This window comes from Ursus arctos, unplaced genomic scaffold, assembly GCF_023065955.2.
Source record: "Ursus arctos isolate Adak ecotype North America unplaced genomic scaffold, UrsArc2.0 scaffold_32, whole genome shotgun sequence".
In the NCBI taxonomy this organism is placed as follows: domain Eukaryota; kingdom Metazoa; phylum Chordata; class Mammalia; order Carnivora; family Ursidae; genus Ursus; species Ursus arctos.
Window position 1 is genome coordinate 3386042 of NW_026623008.1, and position 21578 is coordinate 3407619.

The 21578-nt window shown below is 53.8% G+C and overlaps 1 long non-coding RNA gene across 1 annotated transcript; it reads left to right on the plus strand.

Annotated features, from left to right (window-relative positions):
- Nucleotides 1–3000: 3000 nt before the first annotated feature.
- On the plus strand, nt 3001–15269 carry LOC130542310 (uncharacterized). The gene is made up of 2 exons (XR_008956787.1): nt 3001–3562; nt 12719–15269. It is a non-coding gene; the product is annotated as an uncharacterized LOC130542310 (long non-coding RNA).
- The last annotated feature ends 6309 nt before the right edge of the window (nt 15270–21578 follow it).

Below are 21578 nucleotides of genomic sequence, written 5' to 3' on the forward strand. Positions count from 1 at the left end.
TAAACTCTGCGTGGCCCGGAAATCACTTGTAGGGGAAATTCTGTCTCAGAAAAAGCACAGGTTCAGAGAGAGAAATACTTGCCTGGCGGTGGGCGACCACCACTTTTATGGTAGCTTCGTCAAGCTGCAATTCACGCATCATACAATTCACTCATGTAAAGTGTACGGCTTCATCCTCTTTAGTGCATTCCCAGAGATTTACGACCATCACCAGAGTCAATTTTAGGACCTTTTCACCACCCCCAAAACCACCCTATTCCCATCAGCAGTCCCTCCCCAATTCCTGCCAATCCATCTCCCAGCTCCTGGCCACCAGCAATCTCCTTTCAGTGTCTATGAGTTTGCCCGTCCTGGACTTTTTGTATAAATGGAATCACATGATACATGACCTTTTGTGACTGACTTCCTTCACTCAGCACGTCTTCGAAGTTCATCTATGTTGTAGCGTGTGATCAATACTTCGTTTCTTTCGCTGCTACCTAATACCCCACCGCATAGATGTTGCCCATTCTACGTGCCCTTAGATCAGCTGATGGGCATTGGGTCCTTCCACGATTTTGCCCATTATGAATACTGTGGACGTCCATGTGCGAGATTCCATGAGTATCCTCGGAGCAGAATTGCCCGATTGCAAGGTGACTCTATGTTTAGGCATTTGAGGAACCCCCCGTTCTTCACCGTTTTGGGGCATGATTTTATGTTTCTACCAGCAGGACGTGAGGGTTATGATTCCTCCACACCCTCTTCAACACTCACTATTGTCTTTTTTGCTTATAACCATCCTAGTGGGTGTGAAGGGGTCTCCCGCTGTGGTTTTAATTTGCGTTTCTGTAATTGCTGACGTCAAGTATCTTCTCATGTGCTTTTGGGCCACTTATGTATCTTTTTTGGAGAAAGGTCTATCCAGATCCTCTAGCCATCTTTACATGGGTAAATATTGTCGTTTTATTACTGGGTTGTGAGAGTTCTTTCTATATTCCAGATGCAAGTCCTTCTTCAGAAATATGGTTTGCAAAAACTTTCCCTATTCGGTGGGTTGTCTTTTCACTTTCCGGAGGGTGTCCTTGAAGCACAAAAGCTTTCAATTTTGATGAGTTCCAATGCATCTGTTTCTTTTGCTGCTTGTGGGACCCTTTGGTTTTCTAAGCTTGCCTCCCCAGGTGTAGACACCCTGCCCTGTGAGCAAGCCGGGTGAGGAGGATGGGGACACCAGCCCTCTCGGCCCGCCGCTCCTGGAGTAGAGTCTCCACCCACAGGGGCTGGTGGAGGAAGGAAGCTCTCGCCTGTCAGTGTCACTAGGAATCAGCATCCCCCAGCTGAGTCAGAGGGGACGACACAGGCTGGCCGCCCGCCCCTCCCGGTGAGATGCCACGGCACATCCCCGACAGGGCGCTGGGGGCGAAGGGCCCATCTTCCCGGTCACCCCCGCACAGGGAAGCCTCTGCCCCAGCGCGCTGATGGGGAGCACATAGCTCAAGTGCCACAGACTCACCGGGTTCGGGTCGATCTTCCTGAGCGAATATTTGCTCCGTGCCCTTGGGACAACTTCAAGAGAACTCAAATGACTTTTTGCATTTAGTTTCCACCGGTTTTGCTTGTCTCATCAAAAAGCAGGTCCGTGGAGCTCCCCGCGCGGGCGCCGCCCTGGGAGCTGAACTCTTGGCGGCCACCTTTCTAAGAGGGGCGGTTTCCTGGTGTCCCAGTGGAGCTGAAGGACGGGAAAGAGACAGACATGCCCCCAGGGAGGGTCTGGGCGCTGCAGGCTGGGAGACCGCCCGCCGTGAGATCCTGGAGCAGAAGGGAATGTGTGCAATGAACGGCAGGAAGCGGTGCGGCGATCCGGGGGAAGCATAATGGCTGGAGCACACGTGTTTAGCCCTGCGGCCTCCCGAAACCCCACCAAAATTGCAAGACAGGAATAAAAGAAGCATGAACCCAGCCTACCGACAAGCTCCAGTGAGGATAGGACAGAGAAATGAGTTGACAACATTTTGGAAGTGGAAGAGCAGATGCTCAAAGGGCTGGGGTGTAGCCGGCTGAGAAAGCCAAGAGCTAAGGCTGCTGGGGAAGAGCGCGGCTGGTCTGTATCCAAGACCCCTGGAGAAGCTCCCGCTTGCAGGCACCAGGGATGCTAAGTGCGGCACGAAAACAGAAAACAGAGCTGGAAACAGAGGGACAGGTTTGCCCAGGAGCAGTTCAACCCAAGAAGGCCTCTACTGCCGGAGTCAGGGACAGTCTTCCATCCCAGCTGGTCTGCATATATGTGCATAAGCATAAAACACCAAACAAAAAATGGGTGAAGTCTGCAGGCTGAATAGGGAGGGTCCACACCCTCCCTCGCTCTGCTCCCTGCGCGCCCACGACCCCAGATGGCAGGTGCTCTCCTGGGAGGGACGCCGGTTCCAGCCGCATGACCTCCCTCATCAGTTCCCACCAGAACCAAGCCCACCACCCATGAAGATCGTTCACGGAGGCGTGGGGTCTTTTTATTTTTATTCCTATCTTTGTTTTGCACCTCAGTCGTAACTGTAACCACACAAATATTTTAGGAAAGCCTGCAATATAAAAGTCGAGAGACCAAAAGAAGCAAACACAAGGAGTCAGAAATAATGCAAGAAGCCAGAGAGAGCTGCACGGATGTAAAATTGATGACAAGATATTGTAACCTTGAAAAAAGAACGGAATGTTCCCTTTAGAAAGGAACACATTCAGAGAACAGGGGAAAGCTTTTAGAAATTAAAAATATGCCAGGAGAAATTAAAATTTGAATAGGAGGGTGGGAAAATGAAGTTGAGGGAATTTCCTGGAAAAGACAGCAATGCAAAGGTGGAAAATGGCTGAGAAAAGAAAATTAGGGGATCCATCTGCTTAATGTCTTACTGACAGAAGTTCCGGAAAGGGGACATAAAAGATAAGAGGAGAAAAACATTTTGCAGGAAGGAAGGGAGTTTCTAAGCTGAGGGGAATCTATTGGGTACACAGCACAGTAACGGAAAAGACCCACCCAAGGCTCGTGCTGGTGCGGTTTCAGCACACTGGCGGGGTTAAGAGATGTTATAGAAGCTTCCAGAAGACAAAAGCCAGTTGCCTAAACGCCAGGAATCAAAATGGTGTTGGATTTCTTGGGAGATTTTGAGGAGCACCTGCAAAGTTCAGAAGGAAAATCTCCAGCCCAGGCGTCTATACCCACCCGAACTAGGAATCAAGTACGAGGGTGGAAGGGAGACGTTTCAGACCTGGGAGACCGCCATCGACTTGGCTCCGGGCCCCCTTTTCCCTGGGGCCATTGGAAGATTGGTTCTAGTGAATCGTGAGGGAGAAGAGCTGAGCCCCCCCGGGAGGTGAGGGCCTGTGCGGGGAGACCACAAAGGAAGTCCCCAGACCAGACCCCTGCGGCAGCACACCTAGACAGCGACCCGTCCACTGCGAGGGAAGAGGAAGGAGACCCCCGGAGCCATCCTGCCCCGAAAGATGAAAACAGAACCGTGAGCCTACCTGCGATTCGCGGCCAAAATGCGAGTCATTTTATGACTCCGGTCGAGTGTTTGGGGACCCATTAGTGGTAGGTGCAGAAGGGCCCAGCAAATGAAAGTCGGGTGCTTTTTCATTCCAGGGAAAACATGGCGTTGATCAGGAAAGGAAGTGCAATCATAGAACTGGTTTGTGGCTCAGCTGTGAATAATAATTACATAATTATGTAAATGCTGAATACTGATCGAACCACAGATTATGCTATTGGGAGGTAGGGGCGAGGAGCCGGGTGTGTGTTTTCTGTTGTTTGGCAGGTTCGGGGAGCAAAGCTTAGAGTGAGAGCCCGGTCCTCCCAGTGGGGAATCCATGCAGAGCAACCGAAATCAAGCAGAAAAAGTCAGATAAGCATTTTTCTTTTCTTTTCTTTTCTTTTTTTTAAACAAATACCAGGGCCGGCATAGAGGCTAGAGTGTAAAGAGTGGAAGGCTTGGCTCTGGGGAGTGTCGGCAAGGGTGGGGTGGGTAAATCGAGGGCCTGCGGGTCTCTTCTCATCTGTGCAGAACCCTTAGCCTTTTAAAAGATGTTTGAAACAATGGAACATAAGACAGCGTGGTCCAGTGTCCTAAGCCAGTGGGAGAGGGGTGGTGGGAGTGGGGGGGAGGGAGCCCCAGACAGTCAGGCTGGGGGCCGTGTTCAGGGCCCTCGTTCGGCTGCATGGGAGCAGGAGAGGGGCTGGGACTCGGTTCTCCAGGCACGAGGGGGTGCAGAGGAGACGGGAGACGCAGCTTCCGGGGGTCCTGGCGCAGAGCCTCCGGGCCCTGCCGGTGAGCTGGGTGCCAGAGGAAGAGGGAGAAGGAGGAAAAATGTTGACCCTGAGGTTTTTGGCTGGGGTGAACAATGGTGAAAAGACAGGGAGAAGCGAGTGTAGGCAGAGAAGCAAGACCCCTGCTTGGACATTGTGTAGGATTGCCCGGGCTCCCGTCACAAAGGGCCACACACCGGTGGCTTAAAACAACAGAGGTTTAATCTCTCACAGCTCTGGAGGCCAGAAATCAAAGTCAAGGTGTCCGTAGTGCCGTGCTCCCCCCAGAGGCTCTAAGGGAGTCTGTCCTTCCCTCTTCCAGCCTCTGGCGGTGCCGTCTGAGCTCTGCCTGTCTTCACAGGTGTTTTCCCTGTTTCTCCCATCAACGCCTCCCTCCACTTAGAAGGACACAAGACCTTGTGGATGAGGGGCCCCCCACCCAGTGACTTCTTCTATACTTGATTACATCTGTCTGCAAAACCCTATTTTCAACTAAGTTCCCATTCGCAAGTATAGGGACGGGACTTGAACAGATCTTTTTGGGAGACACACTTCAACCTTAACAGACTTTAAGTGAAGTGGGTTTGGTAAATGCCTTCGACTGTGCTTGGCTCTTGGAGGCTCCGAGAAGCCCCGCAGTCCTGCTCCACCTTGTTTACTCCAAAGACCCCCAAACGTGTCTGATGATCCAGCCCTTCTTCCTCTAACACCCTCTCTGGCTCCCGGGAGGGGGATCACGGCACTGGCTGTACAGGGCTGCTGGCATCCTTTTAGATGACTCAGAGTTTCTGCCACTACCATCAGGGGAGAAGGAAGTCGTGCGGCTGCCACAATGGGGAACAAGGAGGAAGACGTCTCCAGGGGCTGGGAGGGCGTATGGGGACAGGGAGAGGACAAGGAACGTGGAAGTTGGAGCATGGTGTGCTGAAGGCCACCTGTCTCCCTCCTTGGCCACGAGCCTTCGCCCCCATTTTTCCACCTGCTCTGTCTTTGCCGGAGAGGCTCTGTGGGCTTTGTCCCAGTTCCAGCACAGAGCTCCTAAAGCCCCGGGATTCCCTGAGTGCAAAGAGCAGCACGCCTTGTACTCACGAGATCCTGAGTCCATGCGAAGGTGAGGACTCAAGAGGAGGCCCCTGGAGCGCCTCAGGTTGGGACCGGTCCCCAGAAAGACCAAGTGATGGGAGGGTTGGAACTTCCAACCCCACCCTCCGACCTCCAGGGAGGGGAGGGGACGCAGAGATAAAAACTCTGGAACAAGGAGACTGGATGAGCTTCTGGGCTGGTGATGGCGTGGAGATGGGGAGGGTGCTGTACCTGGGTGAACAGGGTAGCTCCTCTGTGTCCTTCCGTTACCTGTTCCTGAGTCGTATCCTTTATAACAAACTGGGAAACCTAAGTAAATCACTTTCCTGAGTTCTGTGAGTCATCCTAATACATTATGGAGCCTGAGGAGGGGTCAAGGGAACCCCTGATTTATAGCCAGTCTGTCAGAATTCGCAACTGGGCTCTGATGTGCAGCGGTCTTGCGGGACTAAGCCCTTTAACCTGTGGGGTCGGACACTAACTGCGGGGACATGGGGGTCACAGCTGATTGAATCATGGGACACCCAGCCAGGGTGGTGGAATTGGATGTTGTCTGGGAAAACACCCCCAGCTCTGAAATGAAACGGCTTCAGGCGACAACCCAGCCACAGTCCCTTTGGTATTTTCACCAGTAAATCCAGCTCTCCTTTGAAACCAGCAAACCCCTAAACAAACGCACACGCCAGAGCCAGCCACCCTGGTCCGGCCGCATGGCAAACCAAGACACCCCCCAACAGTCTCCGAAAGGGGAGAGACATTTCTGAAACACCTTCCGAGCCAGCTGGGCAACTTGCCATTTCTGTCCCGGGAGCTCCCCTGCGAATGCTCCCGGAGGCCGTTTCTGCAGACACGTAGAGCCCTAGGGGCACTTCTCACGGCCCTGACTCTCCAAGGTTTACTGGAGGCTCCGGAGAAGAGCCCCCAGGCCAAAGGATTACCCATTTAACCACAAGATGGCTTCATAAAGAGAGAGACCTGTTCATTGCATCTCCCCAGCTGGGTTCCGCAGGGAGATGCTTCCAGGCAATGGGAGCGGCATTGCCCTCCTCCAACCGTTGTTGCCCGGTGTCCTTCTGAGCCCGGGAGGACGGGTGTGGAAAGGAGGGCAGGGCTGGTTAGTCACACGCATCACACTGCAGGCCTTCTGGGGCAGTTTTAAAAGAAGGTTGGCTGTGGCACCTGGGTGGCTCAGTCGTTAAGCATCTGCCTTCGGCTCAGGTCATGATCCCAGGGTCCTGGGATCGAGCCCCGCATCGGGCTCCCTGCTTGGTGGGGAGCCTGCTTCTCCCTCTCCCACTCCCCCTGCTTGTGTTACCTCTCTCGCTGTGTCTTTCTCTGTCAAATAAATAAAATCTTAAAAAAATAAAAAAAAGATTGTAAAACAAAGGTTGGTAAAATTTGGGTGGAGTGGTACCCCCACCTCCATACCTACCCCCCAACTCTCTCCCTAGAACCTTCTAGCTATTTTCAGTGCTGATGCGTTTCAGACGCAGAGTCTCTCAGTCGAAGCTGCTTCTTCAAAACGTGCTATTTCAGATATTTTTACATGCTCTCCTGCTTTGCCTCAGAGCCGGGAAATGTTCGGTATTTTTGCCTCTTCCACAATGCAGCTTTCACCTGGGACTCACATTCCGTGGCCAGACAGGTGGGTAAATGAAGGGGCAGCACTTCTTTTCAAAGAAAAGGAAATCAAAATGCACCGCAGGCTGGAAGCACAGTGTGTAGTCTTGAGTCCCCGGCACTGCAGGGGCAGGACGTGGAGGCATTTCCAGCCAGCGTGAGCATGAAACGCTCACTGTCCCCTGACGCACGGGGCCCCCGTGACCAGGAAGCTGGTGGGAAGCACTGATCCTGAATGCACAGGTTCGTAAAGAGCTCTGTCCCTAACTGCCACCCAGTGGGCACTAATCGTGTGCAACAGCTCCTGAAAACTTACTGCCAATTGAATAAAGACCACTATTTTAGGAAATGTCCCTATTTATCAAAAAAAAAAAAAAAAGCCCCTTATTGTGAGCAGCTCTGGTTTCAGGCAATCTGCCTGGAAAGCTGGAGCTGAGGACACACACAGTCTATACCAGGAAAGGCCGAGTTCTGAGCCGGGCGGGATGGGAAGCTCTGAGAACTCTGAACACAGCATGGAAAACCGATACTCTCCACCATCCCTGCAGCTGCTCGGGTGGGGATGACCCCAGACACTTGGTGGGGTGCTGAGTTCTTTCTGCTGATTCCTGGGCACCTGGAACTGGGATGAGAACGTGGCCCCCATGCGGAGCTGTGCTAGGTGCCGACAGCTGCCACAGGCGGGGCCGCCCTGGGCTCACTGTCCAGGGTTACAACCCCTGACCTCTGGAAGGTAGAACCACTCAGGCCTGCACCCCCAGCTGGAAACCTACATTCAGATGTCCTTGCAGGCCCTCTGTGGGGCAAGTGGAGACCTGATTCCTGCACCCCCAGATGCTGGTGGGCTTTCTGTCCCAAACAGACTCATGACCCACAGCCACAGACCTGCCTCCCCAGGCGATGCTCACACTCTGTTGTCCCAGCCAGTGTGGTGTGCTCCTTGGTCCCGCTCCTCCCTGCTCCAGGGGTATCACCAGGAAATGCCCAGGGCCGCTGGCAGCAGACCATCTGCCTGGAGCTCTGCCACCCCCTGGGGGCACTGGGTCATTACTGGGTCAGCTGGACATTACTCAGCAAGTGGAGAAGGTCAGTTTTCTAAAATCAAGAAAGAACCCCAAATTTTAGAGTCCAAACCTTTGCCAAACCAGGGCTGTGTTTCCCAAAAACATGATCTGACCAATGTTCTGACTCCACTTCCCAAGAACATCAGTGATTCTGGAAATGGTCTTGGACCTCCCAGTGGTATATCCCTGAGTGTCTGCTAATGCTTGTGGGGAAAGAGGGGGCTAAGAGCTCTGCCTCCAAGAACGTGGGGTCCAAAGCCCCCAAGCTAAAGCCATCCCGCACCTGCCCAGACCCCCCCACTGGCAGACGTCTTTTCAGGGGTTCAGACTCTCCACATCTCAGCTCCTCGAACCTTGGATTTTCAGTAGTTAGGCACGTGGGGGTGACTCAGCTTACCCCAGACCACAGCCTGTCTGGTCAGCCACCCTGGACACATGACTGAGCAGAAGAAACCTAACTTGCCTCTTCTGGCCGTGGGTAGTTGTTCTGGGCTCTGGCATCTGTAGTCAGAAGCCTGTTTGTGGGTCTGGCCTGAACTGGGGGTGGGGAAGGGTTGGCCAGGCCTAAGTCCTAGGGCAACTCTCCTCCTTCAAGGCACAGACAGACAGACAGCTGGTTGTAGATCCGTCCTCTGGGCTGGGCAGACTCAGATCTTGGAAAGGGGAGGGATGGGTTCAGAAATAAAGCCCTTGCAGAGCAATGGGGCAGGGGCTCTGGTGGGAGAGGTCGGCTGCCACGGCCCCCTTCCTTTGTGGGAGAGCAGGGTGCCAGCCTGGCCATGCCCATGTGGGCTCTGGGGGTGGCCTCCATGGAGTCTGGCTTCAGTGACGACATCCTGCCCCTTTGGAGGAAACACCTTGCTCTGAGCTTTATTTAGCAATGGGCCATCATGCAGGGGCGAGGAACATAGGTGGAAGCGTCAGCGCCGTCATTTCTGCTTCACTGGTCACGGGGAATGAGCCCCCCAAAAGTCAAGCATCTCCTGATGCATGGGCACCTCCTGCACGGGCATCCCTCCCCTGGAGGGCAGACACCAGCTGTTCCTTCCCGTGGGGGCGTGGGGAGGCACATCCTCAACCCCCTCCTGGGGAGGGATGGCAGGGCAAAGGAACTGGCTCCTCGTGGCCTCTGAGCGTGGGAGGGAGGGTCAGGTGCCACAGCCATGGCGTCTACACCTGCCGTCACGGAAGGCGGTGCCCAAGGCCCAGAGCCCAGGGAGAACACGGCTCAGGGGCTAGGCGCCCACCCTGTCGGCTGCCAGGGATCTCATTGCCCCCACATGGACACCCACATGTATGAGTATGTGTGCACGCAGCCATGCGTGTGCAGAGACACACAGGCAACACTCGCGTGTAGACACCTCACCTGTGCACGGAGGCACACACCCATCATGGCGTCCAAGGGCTTGGGCTCCAGGATCAGCTCCGAGTTTGCCTCTGGTTCTTTCCTGGTTCCTCTCTGGCAAGTCTGTTCACTTCCCCATGCTTCCACATCTTCCTCTGTAAAGAAGCAACGGTCGTCAGCGTACCCCCATGCGTGGCCCTGAGGCACCCGGGACCTTCCTCGGTGCCGGGCACGTAGTAGGGGCCCCGCACAGCTGGCCCTTCCGGCGCTCCCTCGGAGGCAGCAGGCATCCTCGGACTGGGTCTCCCGCCCCCCACGCTCCCCCCCTTGTGAGGCCTCACTGGACAAGCCCACCTCCCTGCAGGTGCGGGTGCCTCCGTCCTGCTCCTGCCTTCAGCGTCTGGGACTGAGCCCTGTGTCCGTGCGGGTGGAGGAGAGGCTGGGAGCCACCCCCGGCCCCAGGAAGAGGTCCTCCGGAGCCCGAGTCACAGATTGTCCGAGGGGAATGACCACTGCGTTGCAGACCAATACTCCTGTAAAATACTTTTAAAAAAGTAAATCAGACTTAAGCGTTCTCGCACAGAACGGTAATTACGTCTAATTGCAGCAATCATTTCACAGCAATAATACGTATATTAAATCGTCACGTTGTATACCTTAAGTAAGTACAATTTTCGTTGGCCGATTGTGCCTTGAACCCAGGGCGGGGACAGCAAATCACTGGGTAAATGAAATAAAAATAGGCACACAAGAGATAACCTCCAACTCTTAAAAATTATTCTTGAATTCGAAGGAAATAAAGTAAGTCTGTCAAATTGCTGTAGAAGTTTCCAGATGCTTCCTCTTGATTTTGAAACGTGCTTGTTTCCTCTGAGGCCAGGAACCCACACACAGGGAGGGGTGCCCCCCGTGGACCCCAGGACGCCGAGTGCCACTCTCCACTCCCCCCCCAGCTTCATTAGTTTTCATTCGTCACTGCACACGGAGCGCCTTCTGGGACCTGTGTGTGTGACACGGGACAGGTGATGATGAGTTCTGCAGGGGTGAGGGGATGCGAACCCGGGGAGGGTCCTAACTGGTCATGGTTGGGAGCAGGAGGCTGGCAAGAGCCACCACTTCATGGGGACCTGACGTGGCTCAGAGCGTAGCCCACTGCAAGGTGGGGGCTACCTAACAGGGAAGGGGGCTGCGGCCATGGGGACATCGCTGTGACCAAAAGGTCAGCCACTGTCTCAGGAGTTGGGCAAAAGTGCTTTTCTTCTACAGACAGGAGTGAAAGGGGGAGTCAAGCAGGGGGTGGGGGTCAGGATGGGAGTGGGGGAGATGGGCCTATTCTGAGGAGGGGGCTGTCTGCTGGCTCAGGTTGAGCATGGGTGATGGTGGAACCAGGCACTCAGCTCAGCGGGGGTGAGCGTGGGGATTCGGAGGGTCTGTGTCCGGGCTCGTCCCGGGCGAGCCAGGGCATCGGGGACGGTGTCGGTAGTGAGCCGTTCCGTCCGATTTCTAGACCTTCTCCGTGTTGTAGGATGACGGGGCTTGACGTTGTCCCTCTGGGGCCTCATATCCAGGCTCAAACCTGCCTCCTAGGGACAGAGGTTCCAGATCGGGGGGGCCCGGCCCTCCACATGCAGCTCCCCCATCGGCTAGGAGAGTGCAGGCAGAGTTCTGTGATATGGGATGTTGTACCTGGCATGCCGGGCATCCCCCAGAAATAACTGGCCCTGCTTTCGTGCCCCCAGCCAGCCAAGCGAGAAGCCCGAGGGGCAACTGCGGAACAAAGCAGGTCTCTGAGCAAGGAACGTCCGCTCTGCCTTCGCTTCTCTTCTGCTTAGGTCTTCCAGTTCTCGGGGCTGTGCTGGGGCCCCCACGAAGCCTTCGCAGAACGGAGCTGGGCAGACCAGCGACGCTGCAGGCACACAGACAGGGTCAGAGAGCCCCAGGGCAGAGCCGCAGCGGCCGGGGTGGCCGGGGGCCCCCGGCAGTCCTGCGTCGTCCAGAGGAGGGGAACTCGGCCAGAGGCCCTCGGTGCCAGTTCAGAAAACAACAAGAAGGCCTGGCCTTCCTGCCCGGCATCCGGAAAGCACCCACCAGGGACTGCGCCCTGGGCAAAGGCGGGGAGACTGATCCCGCAGCTGGGGGTGGCTCCCGTGGACACAGCCACCAGCAGTGAATCTGCTCAAGGCTCAGACTCTGACCTGGTTTCCTGTGAGTTTTGACAAAGGGAGAGAGTTCGTTAAGCTTTTCCACACAAAGATGGCTGGATTAGTTCCCACGAATGCCGTGTCGTTTTATTTGAACAGTTGGGGCTGAGTTTGGTCCGTGAATTAGTCTCTTGAGTCCGATCAATCCCTGGGCTGAGAGAAGACAGGGAGGGGGTGGGAAGAAGGGGACGGGAAGGGAAGAATGGGTGCAGGGATGGAGGAGCAAGGGACAAAAGGCAGGGAGGAAGGGAGGAGGCCCAGGCCCTGACTCTACCCTAACAACTGCTCCTGCCACGGGAGTGCTCCCCAGAAAACGCAAGTGCCATCCTCCTTCCCCTTTACCTGCCCTGTTAGCATCTGTGCGTGTTTCTCAGCGTCCCTCAGTTAAGGGAAAGTTCCCCGCAAATAATGAAGCAACTTTGGTCCTAAATAGCTAAGCAATAAACTTTAAGGAGAGATGACCATCCGAGCCCTAAAACACATTTTTCCCTTGTTCTACAATTCCCTAGAACAGGCTGGGAGGTCCCCATGGGAGCCGGACGGCTCGTGCTTTCAGAGTCCTCACAGCCCCCCGACAGCACCTCCCGGGCAGGAGACGGTCTCCTCATGCCCCAGCTCTGCTGAGCACACTCTCTACGACCGTAGTCACATTATATGAATCGACATTGAGCCCTTTCTTCTTTCCTGCTAATTGAAAATTACTGATGTTCCTCGTGCAAATAGCTCTTCATGTCAGCTCTCAAATGTGGCGTGCTCTAGGTTTTAATCAACCACTCGCCACAGTCTCCTTTTACATCTAGTTGATGGGTCCGTCTTGTCACAATTACAGTAAATGATGACCAAGATCTCTCCAAAGAATATTTCACTTTTTGTTCGAAGAGTTACAGAGGGGGACGTGGGGAAAGGTGTGGTTTGCACACCCTTGACCTGCCCCAGAAGGGCTTCTTGGCTGAAGAAAGGCGAGGCAGGTGGCTGGTACGTGCCTGTGGCTGGGCCCCGAGGCCTCTGTTCTGCTTTTCCCCCCAGCAGGAATGCTTCCAGGTGTGTGTGTGCGCGCACACACACACACACACACACACACACACACAGCCGGCATATGTGACAACTTGACCCTTCACCATTTCCTCAACAGTCTTCCCGGCTGTCTGACTGAGATTGCCATTCTCCCCCTTCCTGGTGCTCTCGGGACTGACGTCACCTACTGTCCTGGCCCAGCTGGTTCCCATGAGACTGGATCGCGAATGCTCTTGAGTCCAGCCCACACAGATGCTGCCAAGACTGAGCTTTAAGCCTGTAGTTTGCATGCAGACCGGGTATGTATCAGTTAGCTAATGCCGCAAGACAAAGCACCTCCAAGCTCACCAGCTTGAAACAACAAACATTCCTTAAGCTCACAAGTCTATAGGTTAGCTAGGAAGTTCTGTTGATCTGGGTAGGGCTGGGTTGAGCTCATCTGTCCTCACCCCTGCCCTTATGGTCACTGACGGATCAGCTGGAGGCTGGCGGATCGAGAATGGCTCCACTTGGGATGACTCTTCTCCAAGCGGCTTTACAGGTTAGCCCCGACTGGTTCTGACGGCAGACGTCCATTTCCTCAGCCCACCTTGCGATACCTTGCCCTGGCCACTCTCCAGGTGCTGTTTGTGTAATCCAGGTAACACCAGGCTCTCCCCACGGCCATCCCTGTGCAAAGGGCCAAGAGGAGCAGGACGTAGAACCAGGGGAGACAGTGAGGGAATCCCTGCTAGGTGTACACGGGGCAGGCTCTGTCCTACATACAGAGTGCACGTCACCCCAAGCTCCACTGGCCGTGGCCAGACCTCCCTCAGGGGCTCCAGACTCTCTGGTGGGGGACGCAGCCCCCCTGAAGGGCTTGGGTCCCATGCAGAGCACCCCATGTAGAGGACGTGGCAGAAACTCTAGTGAGTGTGCACCCATGTGTTCAATGCTGTGCACGGGCCCGTGTCGAGACAGACACTGAAAAATTCCCACATATAGCTGCCTTGTGCTGTAAGTGAAAACAATGGGTTTTTTAAATTTACTGCTAGTCTGTTCTAAGTGCACAGATAATTCAAAGTATGAAGGAGCCCATGGGGCACGGGTGAAAAGGGGACTGGATTAAATGTCAAGACTCCTGAAATTTAGGGCTCCTGACTGCAATGTCGAGGTGGCTTTCGCGAAGTCCCTTAACTTTTCTCCATCCCAGTTATGCTTCTCAAGTGGAAGTTTTCAGCCTCGGCTGGCCGAGTTGCCATGGTGACCACAGAAGAGCGCAAATACAAATATAAGTGGAAAGAACACAGTGTTGTATCAATATGGGCTATTCTTAGTAGTACCGTTATTCCTGTCTGTGCTATGAACCAGCAGGGAACACGCGTGGTCCAGACTTCCAGGAAGACGCGACGTCCTCCCCAAACCCCGTGGAGCTGCATTCCGCCTTACCCGGGCAGGTGAGCAAGAGGATGCGTTTAGAGCCATTCATTCACCTTCCGCCATTCCAGCCAGCTCTGCTAAGCGCCTGCATTGTACCCGGTGGTTACAGACACGGGATCCAGGCATTCACGGAAAATGCCAAGTCCTTGTATGGGTGGAATTTGCATTCAAGCAGAGAAGACGAAAACTAAGCAGCAAGCAAGGATTTCAGAGAGTCCAAAGTGTACGCCTTCCTCTCTTACGGCAGGGTTACGCCCGATAAACCCACTGCAAGCTGAGAAGGCCGTTATGTGGAACATGCATTTACTATACCTGCCTACTGAACGGCGTGGCTTAGCCTCGCCTACCGCAAATGTGCTCCGAGCACTGACATCACACCTTTGGTCGGCTATTCATGTAAACAAAGCCTACTTTATACTAAAGTGTTGACTATCCCACATAGTTTACTGAATACCTTACTGAAAGAGAAAAACAGACCGGTTGTATGGGTGCAGGATGGCTGTAAGTTTATCGGCTGCTCCCCGCGACGACGTGGTTCTCTGCCGCTGCTCAGCATCCAGACGGAGTATCAGACCACATATCCGCTAGCTTTGGACACAATTAAAATTCAAAGTACAGTCTCTACCGATGTGTATTGCTTTCACACCATCGTCAAGTCGAAAAATCGTTAAGTGGGGAACCATCTGTATTATGAAAGAGGCCCAGAGAGTGATATGATGGAAACTGGATAGACACCCCCCACTATGCAGGTTGGATGGTCCCTGTAGCCCTCTCTAAAGGAGGTGGTGCTTAATCTTCATCCCGAAGGATGAGGAAGGAGCCCAAACTAATGCTCAGAGAGGCAATGCCACCTGCTCTAGGTCACACAGCTGGTTGGTGCCAGATACCCATCAGACTTCGCTGTTTCCAGTTCCCCGCTCTCTCCACCCTCCTTCTGGTTCCAAGGTCCTGCTGGCTAAGGGTCTGTGGATAGAATAAAGATAAACAGAGCCTTGCTACAAGGAGACTTTTAACACTGGCAACCAGGACAAGGGTTTGGACAAGCAGACGACACTTGACATGAGATAAAGTAATCTGTGTCTGATGAGAGTATTAGGCAAAACTTTAAGGTCAATTTAGCATGATTTAAATATTTCCCATTCATTAGCAATAATTTAGAATGCATTTCCTTTTCTCCCCCCACACTTGAAGTTTTATTTTAATAGCTCTGTGATTTTGGAACAGATCATTAAAATTAATGATATTGCAAATGTTCCAGTGTGCCTGGTAGAGTCTGATCAGTGGTTTCTCCCTTTATAGATCATCAGAATAGAACACTTTAATGGCTCTAATATAAGGGCATTCTCACTCTTTCTCTCTCTGTTAATGAATAATTTCCATAGCCAGATATGGAACCCCCAAAGAAGGAAGAAGCATATTTCATTAGGCATGTCAATGCTGGACCCTAAATAATTCAGGACCCCAGATTAAAATACTTGATGCTCTCAATGTCCTAATGGGGTATAATGAAATATTCCCAAATGCTGCCATCTTAAAATTAACAATCTTTGAAATTCCAAAATCAATCAATGCCAATGACAAGAGCTGAGTCTAATCCTTTATTGATTTGTGCAGCCATGGAAGGGAAAAGGGAACATTGTTTAGCCCCGTCCCTCAGGCTGGCTAATTGCCGGCCAGTGATGTTATTCATTTGGTCTGTGTCCTGGTGCACTGAAAATGCCACTGGTCACCCCCTTCTTGGGACAGGCAATGCCACTGGGCCTCAAAGGGCTGGCCCTAGATATCATACCACTTGAGGGTAGGCTGTGGCCAGTCCCGTCCTACACACCCATCTGAAGACACCATTCACTCCTGGGTAAAAGTATGCACTGAGTGTCCTACTGGCTCAGGCGCTAGGTGGCCCTGTCACGGGGAGGCCAGTCTACTTATCCCCTCAGCCACTCTCTGTACTCACTCTGTTTTATTTTCCACAGCAGCTCTCACCATCTAACAGATATTGGTTATTTTGGGGAGGCCTTATGTCCTTTGGACTCCATCCTCTGTACCTTTATAAGTTAACCTCATCTGTCTTGACCACCAAGATGAAAGCTTATGGGAGAGCTTGTGGTTTGTTTTTGGTTTTGTTTCAGCTATATTCTTGGTACCTTAAAGAATGCTTAGCATACAGGTACTCACAGATGGATGGGTGGATGGATGATGGATAGAGTATAGATGTATTGTGGATGGATGCTTAGATGTATGGTGGATGTAGGGGTGGATGGATGGATAAAAGGATGGATGGATGGATGGATGGATGGATGGATGGTGGATGTAGGGGTGGATGGATGGATAAAAGAAGGATGGATGGATGGATGGATGGATGGATGGTGGATGTAGGGGTGGATGGATGGATAAAAGGATGGAGGGTGGGTGGGTGGGGTGGATGGTGGGTGAATAGATGGATGGTGGATGGATGACTAGATGGATGGATGGGTGAATGGATGGGTGGTGCCTGAATGCCTCCCTTCTTATATTCTCAGCATAGAAAACAATGTCCAGCCCATATTTGTTGGCTAAACGAATTAACCAATCTCAAAATCCAACAATACCAAGAATTCTTCATCCCATGAGGTTACTTCTACTCCTGCTCTGGCTAAGAGCCTTCCCTCACAGTGTCCCATTGACCTACTGGACCACAGTGCCCGCATCTGTGATCTTAGATCTTGTGAGTGTTCTCTGGCTGCATTGATAGCAAACTTCTCATGGGGCAAAGCAGCATTTCCTCTGCTTCTCCCCTCAAGCTCATCTGTACTGGACACACAGTAGGCTACCATGTAAGCCATGCCTCTGGTAAGAGCCACACAGACCACACAAAGGGAATAATAAAGGAGCTCCTTGCATAATTCAACAAACAGCCCATGGAATCCATGGACCTTTCTTAGGTGTTATGTGCCTGTTGGCTAAAACTCAAAGGAAACACAGAAATTGGGAAAACCAAGTCTCTGTATGAGAATTAAAATTGCCCAGTGATAAAACAGCCTCATGTATCAAAGTCAGCATCGAGAGGAAATAAGAAAATCCAACAAGTATATTGGAATTAGGTCAGAAGTCCTGGGACAGAATCACAGTGAAAATACCAGTCCACAAGAAGAAAATTGAAAGAGTGGGGTTGGGAGGGAAGAAGGGGGCTGACTGCACGTTCCCTAGGAAACGGGCTGGCAGCCCTCCTGGCCTCACCTTTGGGGAGGCACCTGCGGCTGGCACTGTGCAGGACTCGTGGGAGAGAGGAAGCCTTTGGCATGCCTCAGAATAAGGACATCTCACTGAGGAGAGCCAGGACACCCATCTCAGTCATTTGTTAAAGCAGGCTTCAGAAGGCGGTAGCCTGGCTTCTGGACACCTCCCTTTGAGGTCCAGCCATCCCTGGCCGAGTGTGAGAGGGGACAGTGTAACTGGCCAGGCATGTGTCTCCTTCCCCATCTCCGTCACACGCACGTGCTTCCGCTCACCATGCACTCAGCAGCTCAAGCCAAAACCCTGCAAGAGTGTTGTCCCCCTTGGCAACCCTCACACCTGATAGGCTAGCAAGCCCTGTGGGCTGGGTCTTCAAGTCCACCGGGATCTCTCCACTTCCCTCCTCGTGCACAAGGTCCACCTTGGAACAAGCTCCCCTGGCCTCCCCAGTCAGGACTTTGACAATGGCACACAGGTGTTGACTGTGGGGGGCTGGTCTACACACTGTGAGGCAGTAGCACACCAAACAGAAGCCCCCACCCTGGGGCCCTAACCCTAGAGCAGGGAGACCAGCAATGAGAGCTACGGCTGCAAGGAGGAAAAATAAGACAAAAAGAGTTGGTGTGGGTCGGAGGACGCAGGAAGTTAGGGTGATGTCCTTCAGAGATAGTTGGGGATGGAAGGGGGCAGGAGTGGGGAGAGAAGATCATATTGGTCCCCATGAGGACTCTGGCTTTTTGCTGGAAGAGAAGGAAGCCTCAGGGGGGTTTCAAGATGAGGAGTGAATGGTGTTTCCTGGCTGCTCTAGCCCCTGGAGAGGCAAGAGTGGAGGCAGGGAGACCAAGTGAAAGCTGCAGGAGGGGTCAGGGAGAGAAGCCCAGAGAGATACTGCAGCCTGGACCAGACAGCAGAAGATGGGGAGAAGCCTTCTGCCCCCGGAGCTCACCCCTCACAGCAGCCCCCAGTGAGCTTTTGAGGATGTAACCAGCCCATCCCACCTCCTGGACAGAACCTACCCATGGCTTCCTGCTGTCCTGAACCTCCAAACTCCTCAGCCAACCCACAGGGGCTCCCGCCTCTCACTTGACCTTCCATTCCTCCTCTCCCCCTCACTCTGCCCTGGAGCCCTGCCAGGCTCCTTTGGGTTCCTCCAGTACACCGAGCTCATTCCTACCCCAGGACCTGGGCACTTCTCTCTCCTGATGCTTATCTGGCTGCTTCAATTTGACATTCTGATCTCGGCTCCCCTCTCCCTCTTCGGGGAGGCCTCCCTGACCTCTACCACCCCCACCGACACAGTACCCCGTTTTATTCTCTTCAGAATATCTGTCACTGCTGGATATTTTTGTAGGTGCACATTTTCTGCACCCCCTCCCGACAAACACGGAAGCTACGTGGGCACAGATGTTCTCTGGCTGGTTTACCTACTTATCTCCAGCATCTGGAGCAAGACCTCGGTACCTACCAGGCACTCATAAATATTTGTTAAGTAGAAATGCTTGAGCAGAAGCAGCGCCCTTTCCTCCGGAGCACAGCACGGACCCCAAGAGACGGCAAAGGACTCACAGAGTTTGCATTGGCCAACACACCATTTCCTGAACAGCGAAGAGTCCAGATGGCAGGTGAAGTGAAAACCTACATCTTCCCATGCGTGAGGAGGGAAGCTCCAGCAGAGGAGCTCAGCTGCTCAGCGGGACAGATGCAGAGCCTCCGGGCTCACAGCTACCTGGTGTCACTGCGGAAGCCAAAATCAAAACAAACCACTGAGGGAAACACGAGCTGGCTGCCCGTGGCCAGAGCCCACCCGGGGGCCCCGCCACTCTTCTCCCCTGGCACCTGTCCCGCCATCGCCCCTCAGGGCCCTCTCCAAAGTTGCAGGATACGAGCTCCTTTGCTTCAACGGAAGCTGCCAAGAGAGCCCCAAGCAAACAAATCCAGTGTGAGGTCCCCCAGCTGCGGGCAAGAGGACCATGAAAGTTCTGGGGGGACACTCTCACTCTTCAGCTGGGCGGGTAATGCGCCAGTGGGACTGCCAACAGCATGCCCCAGCCACGGTGCTACACAGGCACGTCTATCCTCTAGAAGTTCTGAGCCTGGAAGTCAGATCAATGTGCCATCAGGGTTGGTGACGGGTGAGCCTCTCTCCCTGGCTTGTGGACAGCTGCTTCCGGCTGTGCTTTCGATCCATCCTTTCTCTGTGCCCCTGGAGGGAGACAGAGAGCATGCACTGGTGTCTCTTCCTCTTATAAGGACACCGATCCTACTGGATTAGGGCCCCACCCTCGTGACCTCTTTTCAACTGAATCACCTCCCTGTAGGAGGTCACACTGGGGTTAGAGCTTCAACCTCTGAGTTTTCAGTCTTTACCGGGTGACCACTTGTGTCTCGCATGGGTTTTCTGATCCCCGTTTCTTTATTTTCTAGGGGTCAGAGACCCACCCTGCGTGTCCGAGAAAAAGCCCCTCCCCATATAAAAAGTAAAGGCCTGAGAGGCCAAATGATATCAGGGCTCAAAGTGATACAGATAGAGTTTTCAGGAAGGGTTGACAGTGCAAGAAAGGGGAAGGGTCCCTGGGCAAAACCCAGTTCATGCAGTGAAGCTATTCCGTGCCAGGAACTGTGCTAGACCCCAAGGCTGCAAACGTGACCAGCACAGACGCGGCCCCCATCTCCAGCTGCTCCCCACCCATGGAGGAGGCAGCCATGGCGGCTGGGCTGTCTGGGCACACCCGTCCCCCGGGCCGGCCTCACTGGCAGGCACAGGGCGAGAACGTCAGAAGCACTTGGTGCTGTCCCTTACCAGTTCATCCAGGAGGAGGAACCCCTGAACTCTGACTCTGAGTCTTGCTTCTTGGCTCCAAACTGCCCCTTGGAGCCCCTGCCTCCGCTGTCTTCCTCAAGGGGGAGTGGGTGGGAAATGGGGAGACAGATGCAGCCTCAGCCAGAGGAGGCCATGCCCTTATAGAGAAGCTAGGAGAGCAGCATTCAGTTTTTTCCTGATTCACCCTCCAGCCAATGTCGGCCCAGTGTCAGCCTGTCTTTGGTCACTCACCTGGGCACTCTCTCCTGCATGCTGCCCCAAACATGGCCTTCACACCCTCATGCGTGAGCCAGGGCTGGCCAGATGAGCTGGGAGGCAGAGGGCAGAGGGGGAGAGGTGGCTGAGCCAGGATGCCTGTAAGTCAACAGCAAGGCTGTCACTCTGGCCACCTTTCTGTTTCTCAGCATGGAGCATGTGGCCATTACAGCACACAGCTGGCCAGGCTTGGATTGGCAGTGTCCTCCGGGGTCACCTGGAACAGGCTGAGGCACCTGGGTCAGCTGTCACCTGGGTACCTGTCACACCTCCAGACATCAGGCTGGAGCCTCTGCTGTGACAGCCACCACTGTCCTGTTTGTCACGGTGAGCTCTGTCCATGGTGCTACCCATGGCTGTGTGCCAATGGTACCCCACGGCCAGAGTGCAGCCCACCTCTCAGCTCCACGCTCTCTCCAGGGAGTTAGTTGTCAGCTCCTCTAAACCAGGACCCCTCCTTGGGCTTCTAAAGCCCCCAGGCCCACCTTTGCTCCATGCCCTGAGGCTCCCGGGGAGCAGAGAGGGTGATGTCATAGTCTCACCCCCAGGACCTCTCACCCCGGCAACTCCCTCTCCCCAGTCATCCCTCCATGGACCTCGTTCAGACTTGGAGCGGGGTGGATCCTCTTGGTGGTGACAAACCTCTCACCTGTAACTCCCTCCTCCTCTCCCACCCCTTCCCTCCAGTTCCCACTACTCCTCACTCTCCGTGAGACTCCTGAACCCACTCCCTCCATTGTCTCCCCTTGGTCTCTATCTTCATTCTCTGCTCAACCAGCCTACATTCTGTGGATCTTCAACTGCTTTCCCAACAAAACTCGACTGCCTCGCACGTCCATCAGATCCTGCCTGCGAAACCCCAGCCTGGGTTCCACCTGCCCGCGTGCCCTCCCCAAGCCCACACTAAGCCCTGGGCTCTAGTGCCAGGACCCCGGGATGCCCAGATGCGTGCCCCAGGCAGCTCCCACTCCCCTTCCAAGAGTGGTCGAATCTCCAATCCTCTGACCTCTTCTTCCTGGAACCAAGCTTGCCAGGAACACAAAAAACAACCTCAAAAACAGCAGAGCATCTTAGAGGTGGACCGCTCCCAGAAACAAGAAGCCTCTAATGAGATAAAGGAAACTTTTCAAAGTGAACGCAGTAGGAATGTGATTGATGTGCAGATGGTGGACCTTCCGTAGGGAGACAATGGCAGGGTAATGCTGCAGCCAAGGAGGAAGCAAGCCGAAGATCAGAGCCGCTCATTAATCACAGCCTGACGCATATACTC